We start from the raw sequence: 12,409 nt of genomic DNA, 5'->3' as shown, positions 1-12,409 counted from the left end.
AGTTCTAGTTAAGGTCAAAATCCATCAACATCCTGCTGAAAATTCTCTCTCTACGCACACTACCTTGTCTTATGTGCATTAATTTAATCTACTACCTAATGACAAGTACATATTAAATTATTAAAACACCATGTTATGGACATTTATTTCTCTGTTATACCATTTAGCTTCAAGTATAGAAACTCTTGACAGCCCTGTGATTATTAGGGATGCATAAAAAGCCAGTAATTTGGACTAGATGGAGTCTGATCTCGTGGATTGAATTAGCAGCTTGAGAGTAACAGGCCTGTTCCTAGAGGGCATTTCCCCCATATTTATTACTTTGAGAAAAAATCCAGGGTTTTTTTCACTTAGCCCCACAAGATGCAAATCACAGTGTACAGGAATTTACTCTTTCAAATCAATCTCTTGTACAGATACATCCATTAGATTGGATGATGTGTTTCTCCTCGTACAAAATCTGAAGTCTTTGAAAAAAACCTGTTTGGACACAATTCTTAGGACTTTACTACAATTTTCCATATAGAAGTTGCCAAGGTAATGCATGTTCCCCAGCACAGCTGCACACTGATCCCCCATCCCACAGATCCACCCATCCCTAAAGCAAGCCAGCTCATTTTGAAGAAGCAGCTGTCAGATGTGAATGAAGTTCATGTGGACTCAGCCATGTCCTAATTGTGGAATGACTTTTAGAACTCAATTTTACAGCCCAATAAAAATTTTAGCAACTGTTTTTAGGGAGCCGTGGTCCCTTTCTAGGAGATGAAGCCTGAATATGTCCACTAGATATAAGCAGGGATGAAAATGCTTACTGTATAAAAATAAGTCTGATGACCCTTTTAATATTCAGACCAATCCCTACACAAAATGAACTGGTGTTTAAATCACATTTCCAGTTGAGTCACCTTGTCAGTTTTTGCTAGCAGCAAAAAGGAATATGACCAGAAAGTCCAGGAAACCTGGAGTTCCAGACATGGTTCTGTCAAAACCTCACTCCAGACCTTTGCAACTGCCTGTGCTACCTCAGCCCAACCCCTCTCCCTGCTCTAACAGCCACCAGGATGATTGATACATTTCAAAAATAAGAGTTTAGGATTTTCTCCTTATTTTTAGGTTTGAAATAATTATTTAAAATGAGAAAAAAAGCATCAACAAACCAATGTCCCCTATGGCCACAAAATGTGTCCCCACTCAATTATTTTATTGTCAATTCAAATTATTCTTAGCTAGCAAAAAGCTACCAGAACTTTACAGGCACTGCTCACTAGAGGTACATCCACAGTAACCAAGTACCACACTAACCAAAGAAAAACTATTTCATTTCATACATTATACATTATATTGGAAAAAAAGCACAATCCTACTCTCTCTTGACTGCACTGGACAAACATCTACAGCATTTCATTTTTTTTGTAATACACTAGACCAACTTTGTCCATCTAATTTATTCGCTTAATCTAGCCCATTCTGCATCTAAATTTGTATATCCTCTGATAAATTCAAGACATATTTCAACAGATTGTAGCAAAGCAAGATATAGCACTTACTACATGTGTATATATCTGCAATTAACATTGCCCTCAGATTTCCTTCACACTCTGCTCCATTGCCTTAATGTACTCAAAACCACAAAAGACAGCAGAACCCAAATGCACAAAATGATAGATGGATTATGGAAAGAAATATGTACTCATCATTAACACTATGAAGAATTTTCCATGGAAAGAACTGAAGTTCCTCATTTCAAATGGTAGATTTCTTAGCTCATCTGCACTATAAAGTGAAAATGCTTAAAGCAAATTAAAAAAAAAAAAAAAAAAAGTTGGTTTGGGTTGCTTTCTCTTTTCTCAAAGGAAGGGGAAAAAAAGAATATCCCTCACAAAACTGTATTCGTATTCTCCTTTGGAATTTTTCAGTCATGTTTCAGTTAGAACCCATCCTAACTGCCCAAGCAATCTTCTAAAATTACCTCACATGCAATAGCTACAATGCTTTACACCTTACAATAGCCTCCAAATGAGAGGCTGGCATTCGGGGCATGCATACTGAGCTTTGTTAAAGGTAATCAAGCTCATTGGAAACTCCAAGGAAACTGTTTAAGAAATAGTGATAACCAATGAGAAAACAGTTGATAAGTGACTGCCAGAACCCCAAATCCAACACCATAATTGAGGTACACATGACAACAAGACAGGACCATGCATACACGTTCCAGCAACTGGTTTAGGTATCTTTTTGATTTCTTCATCACTGCTTACCTGAAGAATCTCTGCATTTTGCTCTACTGTCCAAAAATCAGTATATTTTTTGTTGCTGTTCCAGTTATTGGATCAATTTTTGAAAAATTTAATGTGAAGTGTATCCAATACTTTAGCTGGGATGTATATTTAGAATGTACTTCATATTACCCTGTGTCAACACTCCTTGCCTGAAAATAGCTGGGCAGTCAAGCAAACTCAAGTTACTTGTGCCTTTTATTGTGACACAAGGAGACTAATTTTTCATCTCTCAAAGAAATCATGCCTGCTTCCTTTTGAGGCATGCAAATGTCAGGTCTGGCCTTCCCTGTTTTGAGGGAAGAGTCTCTGGAGAATGCTGACAGAGAAGCTGCACAACAGCCGGCTGGCACCTGGTGCTTCCCATTTTCCCTCTCATTACAATGAGGGTTTAATAAGGCAACAGCTTCTTTAACACCATGACCCACTGCAGCTCCATACAGGTTTCTCCAGCAAATACTAAAATCCTGAGATATAAATTTTTATGTGTAAGAAGATGAGAAGAAATTATTTAAAACAATGTTCTTGTATATTAGCTTTTAATAATTTCTTCCTCCATGCCCTCTGTATTGCTTGCTGTGTAGATGAAAGCTGTGAGATGTTTTCATGCCTTGAACAAAGCTCTATTTAACAGCATCTTTTTGAATACAGAGTAGGAGAAGCAGAACAAAACTAAAAATTGAAAAAATAAACAAAACTAACATGTAACAGAAGTGTCCTGGCTTACTTAATTATATTTAAAGAACCCTACTTCGTGCAGTCTGCTGGAGGATACAGATTTACTCTGAATTAGTAAATAAATTAAGAAACCACAACCAGGGAGAGAGGGCTACAAAGGCTAACAGAATGTTGTGGCATCTATTCATGTACTTTGGAGGATGCCTGACAGCTGTGTGATGGTGCTTTTCAAGTAAGGGATCAGAGGAGCTGATACCAGATTTAGCCAGTGTGATTGACACAGTAGCTGATGTCAAATTTAAGGTGCTTGGAAACACTTTGACTAAACATGCAATTTGTTTAATAAATTTTCCTAGATTAAACAATTGCTTCTATGTCTTTCTTTCTTTTATTTAAAACTAATTAAAAAAATTATTAATGAGAACAGATTTCTCCTTTTTTTTTCTTAGTAGGGTGCAGTGTGCATTATTTTCAGGAATTTCCTTAATACTTAGCTTAGCAATAAAAAATTAACTATCTCTTAGAAATCAGTCACTGCTCACAAATACGTATTTTTAATCAAACTTTGAAAGGAGTCAAGAGGCACCCTCCACTAGATTTCCTTATGTCTTTCAAAGAAATAGGTTATCTTCAATGGAAAACAGCTATTGAAAAGCTAGATAAGGTACAAGTGTTAATTCACTCCACCAGCCTATAAATGTTTCTTTAGCTTTTAAAGGGATTATAAAAGATTATACACACAAACACACACACAAATAATAGAAAAGGAAAACAACTAAAAAAGGCCCAAAGCCCAGTTGCATGTCAATCTCAAAACCCTCTATTTTCGAAGGTCTTGTCCCCAGTTTCCATGTTCATGTTACCATCTCTGAAAGGCAGGCTTTGATGCAGCCTTGACAGCAAAAATCTTTATCTGATCTGTAAAGATCAACTCCCTGGAAGGCCTATTCATCTTCCAGCTTTCATTTCTTTTACGTATATGTCATATTTTTATCTCCTCCCTGCCAGCACAGGTTTCTGTCAGCAAATAGCCCAATTAAATTTATATTCAGTACAATGAAGTAATGTTTTTTTTTGTGTCTGCCACTCTCCTTTCAGTGTTTTATTTGAAAATAGTATTCAACTATTTCTTGATATATTAAGCTATTATGTAATCTTAAGAGTTAATAGATATAAGTAGCCTCAAAAACTTTCTAAAACTCAAAATCCAAGGATTTTTTAGGTTATTTTAATCAAATAAGTACCATGGAAAATATGACAATATCAAGCTTATAAAGAACAACACAGAATACACAATGACCTTCAAGACCTGATTGTAAAATATTATCCAAATACTCAAATCTGTTCTTGCATGAACAGCACAAAAGCCACAAGAAGTATGTGCAAAAGTGCTTTAATACGTAGTTTTCATATATGTGTCTGAAATACAAATAGTTTTCTTCCGTAGTTGATTATGAACTGGATATGAATTACAAGATGAAAAGATTTTGTAAGACTCATATATTGATGTCTGAAGTGTCAATGCAAGACTGATACTGTTATTTCACTACAGCTTTAATACAGACTGACAAAGCCTAAAATATTACATTCTCAGCTCAGTAAGCTGTTACATTCTGTATTAAAACAAATTAGAACTATTCTCTTCTACCTTGATTCTGGTTTTTTTTACATGCATAGTATATGTTATATTTTCACAGGAATTCTTGGTAATGAATTATCTTTCAATAATTGTACCCAGTTGTATAAAAAGACCACTCAGGTTGTCACACAGAGAATGTAAGCTCAACAAACAACTGTCAACTGGAAGGTCAGTAACCCAAAAGTGAGCATAGATGTGCTAAAGATAGCAAAACCATAACTCTCTAGATTTATTTTCTTTTGTCTTATTTCCTAACTTCCAGTGGGGCACAGGTGGAGTTAACAGGGGTTGATTACCCTTTTACATGTTACTTATAATGATACTTCTTAGATGATCTTTCTAACAAGTGGGCACTGATTATCCCCACAAAAGCTTATCTAGATTTGATGAAGCTGATGCATGTCAGTTTGGATAAGACAGTTCCAACCATAAAACAGTGTCTTAGACTGAACCAAAGACATGCCCAATTTTGCTGATTTAAATTGTAACCACAATTTTTAATGTTTCCTCTTTCAAATAAATTTGTTTGCTTTTAAAAATATTGTAATCACTTACAATGAAGCGCAAAAGTTTCCATGATAATTCATATTTACCTATGTCAAATAATGACTTTTTTCCTAAGTTTTGCTGTATTCCATTATATAAAGGCCATAATCTTCAGCCAGAACTTAAAACATATTTTTAAGACTTTTTTTTTCCCTTTAAATAGTGACCAAATATAGGTTTTTATGGTTTTTATTTTTGCTGATCCTCAGCTTGGTTGTATTTTAGGTATTAACAGTGCAAAGTCACAGCTTCTCTTTACTCTGACATCTGCTGTGCCACATGATGGTTATGTGATCTGTGCTCTGTTAATGAGAATATTTGAAGCACATAAGGTCACAGAAAGACTGTGTTTATAATTGGTCTCGTATATTCTATACAGAATTTGTGTGCTGTACTCCTCAGCTACTCTCTGGGGACAGTTTCACTTTTGTCATCTAAGGCAGCAGTTGAGTCATATTCATATGGAAAAAACAGTATACCAGGGGTCTGCTGGCATTGTAATACAAAAAGCAGTCTTCATATAAAATCACTGGCCTAAATGTATATATAATTTAAGACAATTGGGAATTAGCCCTTCCCTAAAACATGAACTAGAAATAGCCCTTCTCTTGTATTTGTTCCTCACAAATGAAAAAAAGGAGAAAAGTGGCATAGTGGCAATACTTCAAGGCCTAAAAGAGAGCTGAAGGAATCTTTTAAATATACTATATAAGGATTTTCAGTTAAGTTTTAGAAAGAATCTAAAATCCTTCAGAAGTATGCAAACGTACAAACATTGTCACTTTTTGTTTCCATCCTGAAAACAAATCACAGAACAGCTGGAGTTATATATCCCACTGAAAGTCATTGTTGGAGAATAAATAACTAAATAATAAATAAATAAATAAGCTAAACCCCATACATTTAAACTTCTGGAAAAGTGGTACAGCTTGATATGCAGGTGAGTGCAGAGCCTGCAGAAGTTGCAGGCAGATGACATCAAGTAGTACTGGTTTCACCTCAGCTTTGTACCTAATGTCCATAATCCTTACTAGGACTAGCAAGACCATTGGTACCAGATGAAAAGAAACCTTACATGAGCAGTCAAAGGCAAAAATTAACCACAGGTCCAAAAGCATTGCTGGAGGAGTACCCGAGTACCAGAGAACAGATCAAACACAGCCACAATGAAGAATGTAGGGAGCATTAAATTGTCTTCTCTGACTGATGGGAGCACTGAGTCCCACCCACAAGGCATGAAATATTATTTGTGTCAAATACTTGATACACTTAATATGGGGCAGTAGGAGTATACAAATTAATTATATTCAACTACTATTAAACAGCAAAAAGGAGTGTAGTAGATTCACATCAGGAGGTAGAGAAGCAGAATTTCCACATTTAGAGGGAGAGGGAAGGAGGAAGGAAGCTCAGTTCGCAAGCCAGAGTATATTTCTAGGATATGTGCAATCAGGAGATTTGAGAAGCTGGGCAATGTTATGACAGCTTGATACTGCCAAAAATGTTTCAGTAGACAAGAGAGTATAATAGAGACAACTGTAGACAAAGAGATGAAGAAAAACTATTAGAAGAGTAAGATAGTCTGTCAAATGCATCTTGACATCTAGCAGTGAAATTTCACTAGAATGGTGTATAAAAATAGCATAAGACCCCTTCTTTTAAGACATCATTCATCCCTCTCATTTGCAGAGACTTAAACCCCTTAGAGCTTATTACATTTTCCCTCTAATAATTCATATGGCTTAAATGTAAGTCACATTAGTGTTATATTTTTGAACAGGCTCAAAGTGAAGGACACACGCTGAAACCATTAGACTGAAATTGCCAACTGCTCCAACAAATCTCAAATTGCATAACACCACCAGCTCCAGCTCACTGCCTGCCTTGGGAAATTCTTTTAAGCTTCACAGCTGAGCTAGTAACTTCACAGGCATGATTAGAAAATGACATGTATATTGAGTAGGCATGACTTCTTACCCTAGTTTTTTCACATACTTCCTAGGAGTTCAAGGGGAAATTCTAACTATATATATTTTTTTTTTTTTTAGAAATATCAAAATTAACTCACTTCAAAAAAAGTTTTCTAAAATGTTGAAAAGGTAATTTTTCCTCTGACTTAAAAAAAATAACTTGACACAGTTCAGATTGCTTTACCATTCCTTTAATATCTCCTGAGTAATTATGCACTTAATCATAAATAAATAAAAAAAAGACACAAAATATAACCTACCAATTTATACATGTTAGCAGATTCACTGTAATCTGACTAATATCTGAATAGGAACAGACATAAATGAAATATGTACAACTCCCTTACTTTAAAGGGAAAAGAAGGAAAAAAAAACCAAATAAAGTAAATACCACTTTGCAAAGTACAAGTAGAAGAAACCATTGATACAGGCTGGCATCACTTCTGCAAGAAAAACACTAAAGAAGTCATTTACCTTTAATTAAATAGGGAATGCAAGAGCAGCTGCATTTTGTCTCATCACATAATCAAACAGAGCAACAGATTTCACAGAATGCTAAAGTTTCATGCCAGTTTAGTAACAATATATCAAATAATATCATTTTACTGTCAATACAACTCAATAACAATATTAAATATATACTGAATATTGAAAACACTACAATATTTTGGTTTAAAATTATAGCTTCTGCTAAAATTAGAAAAGTGGAGTTCAGCTAGGTAGGAAACACTAAATATAGAGAAGTGTAGTGAATTCTAGATTTACTCACATTTTGTGTGCTACAAAAGAGATTTAGATGTAATGCTGTTGTAATCCCAAAAGAAGATCATAAAGCTGGAGATTTAAAATGTCTGCTGAACTGATAAGCAAATATCTCTTTTGGCCATGTCACCAGAATTAAGCGCCCAGAGTTTGATGGGTATTTATAGAAAGAAGAGAAAAATCCAGATTTTCCAGAAATAACAGGAGTGAACAGAACTCATTTATCATCCATTCCTCTGCAGAACACGACAGAAATGTTTTATATCATTACAATACATCCGTAACCTACACTATAATGATAAATTCCCAAGTAGTTAATGATTTATAACAAAATCAAGACAGCACTGAAGTCTGCAGCAGCATTTCCAGAAAGCCTATGAACAATGCAACAGTATTAATAATTAAACTAATAGTGGAACCAAAATGTGAATTTTTAGAAAAAAAAAATCAGCATGTACACCTCAGCTCTCAAATGTATAAAACAGAAAAATGAATTTGACTTATTACAAGTCTGTTCAAAAATGAATCACTTCTTAAATACATATACACATTTGCCTAAAACTACAGCGGAATACCAAATGTAGCTTTAACAAGGCAAGACAGAGTCTCAACAGCTTTGCATGTCAGGGAAAAAAAATAGAGCAGGTGATGGGCTATAGTTGCTGAATAATCAACTTGATCTTATCAGCAGCCAGGGGGTGAGAGCTAAGGAAACGTTACTGTTGGCAACAGCAGAAACAAAGGTACATTAATACTGCATGCTATTTTCAGGCAACATTCCCCTAATGGAAGTAATTCTAGTCAAAAGAAAAAGAAAGTATTTAACTGTGAGTCCTGGAGAAAACTGAGTACAAAGGGAAATGACCTTCCCCCGGCAAAGTGTAAGAGTGATTTTCATTTTCCCGAGTTGCTGTGCGAGCGGTGCCGGCAATGCTGGGAACGCACTCCTGGTTCTGCCTGGCTTGGACCTGGGGCAACAGGACACCCAAAGCCTCTGCATTTCCTTCTGGTCACATGGAGTGCAATACCATGCTGCTTCTAATCTTTCCCAAATAGATTTTAAAAGAAGTGTTGCACTCCAACATTCTCTCTCTACTGGAAAGGCTCAAGTTTTAATGTTCAAGTGTAGACGTGTCAAGTTTTTAAGAGCAATTCAGGTTCTTTGTTAGTTAAACTTTTTCTATAAAGGACTAAATGGGATTTACTTGTTCTTACCCTCCAACAGAACATTCTTCCAGACTGTAAAAACACCTTAAAATTAAAAGTAGACAAAAATGTAAGGAGAAACTGCTGAAAATGGTATCTTTTACATTTATATGCATTGTCATGATTTCTCTTCAGCATCTTTTGTCATGCATATGTCATACACTGACATATTTATGAGCTCTTTGTTCCAGGCAGAACAGTCTTTTTCAGAGCATTCTTGTGATTATACACAAAATACAACCTGTTTAAGGTATACCATCAACCATTAATCATATTTCTGCACTGTAAGACCTTTAAAACAGAATTATATGGGAGAAAATACTATTTTTCACTGTAACACCTCCAGCAGTAAAACTAATGCATATTGTCAGAAGTATTTAATAACTTTTCCTATCCATTGTGAAGTAAATAATGGTAATTGTATTTAACACATAAAGCAAAGTAAAGCAGAATGGTGACATAATGTGACCAAAGTCACACAAAACATTAGTGTAACATTAGGTGCTTATTAATACCATAGTCCACAAGATTTATCCTCCGGGTGAATCCATTGTATTTTATTTTCAGTTATTTTCCTCTTTTTTCTATGATTATGTGCATGACCTATAGCTATGCTTAAGAAATGCATTTCATTGGTTTTCTTAATGACTAATGAACAGATCTGAACTGACATTCAAACAATAATTTCCTCCCAATTTTTACAAAAAAAAAAAAACCTAAACAAACAATTAATATTTTCTTTAGTATTACCCTCACAGGTGGCACATTTGAAAACTACTGCAAGAGGTTTGTGTTTATGTATGATGACTTCCACCAAAAGGTGTTTAATTAAGATGTCTCACACTTTTCTCTGTATGAAAATCTAATTGCCACCTTCTAGCTCAAAGAACACAATCAAGAAGCATTATCCCATCTCAAAACTGTCTAAGCATCTTCCTCATATCATTTTCACATCTGGTGTTATTTTATTTTATTTTTCAGTCTTTTCTATATAGGTAATATACTGAACCATGCCAACAAACTTAGCACCCTCCCAAAAGTTTGTTTTCTTTTATTCCAATTACAGCTACTTACTGAAAATCATCACCAGTATCAAACTGTGAATGCCAGAAAGAAATAAGAAGCAGCTAACCCTTATTATAAAAAAAAAAAAAAAAAAAAAAAAGAGATAAGCTAAACATGCATCAGGAATGTCACAGTACAAGTAAAGCAAAATCAGGCACTACTTTGCCAGACTGGATATTGATGCACCTAACTCAGTATGATGCAGTTGACTGCAGTTGATCTGAGTTGCACTTAAAAACTCTGCCCAGGAAGAATTTCTTCCACATTCCTGTTAAACTGGCATGTTAGAGATCAGAGATGATTTTCAGAAATCAGTTTGAATCTTAAATTAAGACACCTGAGCTGATACTTAAGGGATTGGCAGACTGCTGAAAGTTTAGAGTTTTTTTTAAACACTGCAGGATGTTCTTGTAGGATTTCATGGAATTGCTTTTGTGCTATATTCTCAAGGAATACTGGAAAACAGACAAATATTATAAGTGAAAAGTCTGATTTTTCTGGGCACTTCCCTGTCACATGAAACATTAAGATTTGGGAAGTCACATGCTTTGTGCCCTCATTTAGGTCACTGGCAGCACTGAAATGCTGAATCTCTACTATCTGAGCTGAAAAGTGACTCAATGCCAAGGAAAAAAAGCATCTTGCACATCTATATGAAAACAACTATAGATTTCAATATATCTTTCAAATCTATAGATTTTGATGGGTACACTGCATTAGTAAAGACTAAAAATGCAGCTTCATGTTGCATCAGACAATGACTTTGACTCACTATTGATCAGTATGGTAAATGACATAAACGACAGTAAAACACATTCACTTGCATTTACAACAGAAGTTTCAAGCATATAAACACAGAACTTAAAGCCGTATTAAATTAAATTACAGCAAAATTCCACCATACAGTGAACACTTCACCTGTATCCTGTGGTCAGGTGGTTTTAGTAAAGTTGAAAGAAGGGTGTAAGGAATGGTTACAGTGCCAAAACTTGGACACCCAGGTGACATTAAAGTATTTTGTATTGTAATCAGGAATTCCTTCCACCATGCTGCCCCATGAAAATCTCACTACTTAGATCTCTGGTTTATAAAACCAGACAGCTGGACGCTCCTTGTCAGCTGAAGAGTTACATGGATCATCCTCTCAGAATACAGACAAGATGAAAAGTAAGGAAAATTAATTTTATTTAGTAAATTTAAACTGCAAACTGCATTTTCAAGATTTTTGTGTTTCTATCATTAGTCACGTGCCAGCTAATACCTCTAGCAACACCTTTCTCCAAACCATAGATCTTGGACTTATTTTCATCTGTGTTACTCATCTTCTTAACTGAAAAAAAAACCCTCAAATATATAACCCAGCTGTGTGGAGTATATAAAAAACAAAACCAAAACCAAGACCTCCAAAAACCCCAAAACTCAGAAACAACATCACAAAGAAAAAAATTTCAACAAAACTTCAGATTTTCTAAAATCACAAACTTACCACCACTTTGACGGCACATGGCTTTTTAATTAAAAAAAAAATAAGAATTAAAAATTAAAAATTCTCTTTGAAACTGGAAATATAAACAGATACAGGCAGATGTGTGATGATGGCATTTAAGAAGGCATGGGCCATACAACAAACACTCTGCCTGACTTCTGGATTCCCACCCATCCCATCTTTGTCCACTCAGATGGGGTGGCAGCAGCAAAGCCACTGCTGCTCTGACACAAACTCTCCACGGGAAAGTTGGCAGCCAACCCCAGGAGAGTCCAGAAAGGTGAAAAATAAGAAAGTGGCAACTTCTTCCAGTGCATTTTTTTAAAAAATAACTACAATTCAAAGAGAAGCTACTTAAATGCAAAGCTGCTATGGATTTCAATCCATCAAGTACGTTGTGATCCAACAAAATCTAAAGAGGTTGCTCACATAAGTACTCAGTTGCTGGAAAGATCACAGCTTTGATTAGGAATTTAACTGGAAACAAAGTCACTGATGTTCTGTGCAGTGTAAAAACAGTGTGCAAGAGAGATGTACTTGCACACTGTGCTGAGTTTTACAGGTACTTTACGCTCAATAAACTGCAAACGTAGCACTGAATTATACTACATATGTTCAGCTGAGCTTGTAGAAAGCATTATTATATTGTATTTACATAATAAAGTAAGAAATGCATCGTAAAACATATGCTCATTTTCTGAAATGTGTATGTGAATACAAATATCTTCCTCCAAGTGCTTCTTCACATAAAAATATATATACTAAGTAATGAAAAAACAAA

At 35.1% G+C, this 12,409-nt stretch overlaps 1 protein-coding gene across 5 annotated transcripts in view; it reads right to left on the bottom strand.

The window, feature by feature from the left end:
• Positions 1-12,409, bottom strand: part of CACNA2D1 (calcium voltage-gated channel auxiliary subunit alpha2delta 1) — a 358,410-nt gene that overhangs the window by 190,566 nt on the left and 155,435 nt on the right. The gene's annotated exons all lie outside the window — the stretch shown is intronic.

This window comes from Taeniopygia guttata, chromosome 1A (assembly GCF_048771995.1).
Source record: "Taeniopygia guttata chromosome 1A, bTaeGut7.mat, whole genome shotgun sequence".
Taxonomy (NCBI): domain Eukaryota; kingdom Metazoa; phylum Chordata; class Aves; order Passeriformes; family Estrildidae; genus Taeniopygia; species Taeniopygia guttata.
This window is presented reverse-complemented; position numbering and strand designations above follow the sequence as displayed.